This window comes from Dermochelys coriacea, chromosome 20, assembly GCF_009764565.3.
Source record: "Dermochelys coriacea isolate rDerCor1 chromosome 20, rDerCor1.pri.v4, whole genome shotgun sequence".
Lineage (NCBI taxonomy): Eukaryota > Metazoa > Chordata > Testudines > Dermochelyidae > Dermochelys > Dermochelys coriacea.
This window is the reverse complement of record NC_050087.2, coordinates 19195213-19197548: the sequence shown is the minus strand read 5'-3', so window position 1 is coordinate 19197548 and position 2336 is coordinate 19195213.

The following is a 2336-nucleotide window of genomic DNA, read 5'->3' as shown; positions in this document are numbered from 1 at the left end:
ACACCTTCCAAGACAATATCTAAGGAGTTAGTACAGATCTTTGCCCGCGTTGGGCTACACAAGGAGATATGGACTGATCAAGGGACACCTTTCATGTCCAAGTTGATGAAAGATCTCTGTTCATTACTCCATGTACAAGCCCTACGGACCTCTGTATACCACCCGCAAACAGATGGCCTTGTGGAAAGGTTCAATAGGACCCTCAAGGCTATGATCAGGAAAGTGGTGAGCTGGGATGGGAAAGATTGGGACACCCTATTGCCTTACTTCATGTTCGCCATCTGGGAGGTTCCGCAAGCCTCCACAGGTTTCTCTTCCTTCGAACTACTATTGGGGCGCCACCCTCGGGGCATATTGGATATAGCCAGAGAAGCCTGGAAGAGGAGCCAAATCCCAGAAGGAACATAGTTGAGCATGTACTGCAGATGAGAGATCGGATAGCCCGAGTTACGCCCATTGTACGGGAACACTTGGAGAGAGCACAGGAGACCCAACGAACCCATTATAACCACCAAGCGAAGCTTCGACGGTTCCAACCAGGGGATTGGGTGATGGTACTGGTGCCCACAGCAGAAAGTAAACTGTTGGCCCAGTGCCAGGGACCCTACGAAATAATCAAAGCTGTGGGAGAGGTGAACTATAAGGTGCGGCAGCCAGGCTGCCGGAAATCAGAGCAAATTTACCACATCAGTCTTCTAAAACCTTGGCATGATCGAGAGACATGCTTAGTCACGCAGGAGATCCTTCCCCAGGAGGATAACTTACATGAGCAACTGAGGATATCATCCGACTTGATGCCAATCCGAAAGATCGAGGCAGCTGACGAGATTAATCGCAACAGAGATGTGTTCTCTACAAAACCAGGGCGGATGACTGAGACCTATCACCATATCTGCACGATCCCCGGAGCCAAGGTAATATTGAGACCCTACCGAATCCCAGCAGACAAAAGAGAGGAAATCAAGGCCAAAGTAAAGAAAATGTTAGAATTAGGGGTTATTGAAGAATCTTGCAGTCAGTGGTCCAGTCCAATTGTTCTAGTGCCTAAACCTGACGGTACCATGAGATTCTGTAATGACTTTCGCCAACTGAATGAAATATCCCAGTTTGATACATACCCCATACCACACATCAACAAATTGGTTGATCGACTGGCTAGTGCCCAATTCTTGACTACACTGGATCTGACAAAAGGGTACTGGCAGATTCCTCTGACCAAAGAAGCTAAAGAAAAGACAGTATTCTCCACCCCGGATGGGCTATTCCAGTACACTGTCCTCCCTTTTGGGCTACATGGGCTCCAGCCACATTCCAGCGCCTCATGGATAAGCTGCTGCGCCCCCATACTAGTTATGCAGCTGCATACCTAGATGATATCATCCATACGCCAGACTGGGGAACCCACTTGGAGAAAGTTGAGGCAGTATTGCGCACCTTAAGGCGGGCTGGCCTCACTGCTAATCCCGCTAAATGTGCCATAGGGCTAGCAAAGGCTAGGTACCTGGGATATATTGTGGGAAGGGGCATAGTGAAGCCCCAAACGAATAAGCTAGAGGCAATTCAAAACTGGCCCCGGCCGACCCGAAAGAAGCAGGTCCGTACGTTCCTAGGCGTGGTAGGCTACTACCAACGGTTTATTCCCCACTTCGCCACTACGGCAAGTCCCCTAATAGACCAGGTGAAGGCCCGAGGTCCAGACATGGTAAAGTGCACCGATGCAGCAGAGGGGGCATTTACAGACCCGGGCTCCCTCCACACCTTTGCCCCCTGATTAATCACTGATACTGGGAGACAACTTCTCCTTACCTCCCTCGCTGGCTTATGATGAAAATGGCTCAGCAGACCGTGACCCTTGTCTCTAGAGAAAGAAGGGTTACGTGGAAGGTCACAGTGAGCCTCTGAGGCTAGCGAAATCTGCCAGGAAACACGGGACCCACGGAGGCAAGGACAGAGCTTTGTCACACCATATATTTAGTAGTCTATGGGGGAAAAAAAAAAAATCAGCGTTCTCACTCCAGCTCCTAGGACAGGGACCCACAATGCAACTGCCAGTACCACACCTCCCTCAGCAGAAACCATGGAGTGAAAGGGCCATGGGGAATCAGGCTCCACTCATTTCTAGGGCTCCTCCAGGTCAGGGAGGAAGTACATGGGTTAGGCAGTGCAAGCAAGTCTGTACCACTGCTGCCAAGTTGATCAATAGAAGACTTCACTCTCCAGTGCTGTGAAGCCAGCACTAGATTAAAATACAAGTTGGTGCTTGAAGAAGTCAGCTCTTGCTGTGCTCCTTCCCCAGCACTCTGGGCTGTTTGTGAAGAAGCAAGAGACAATTCAAA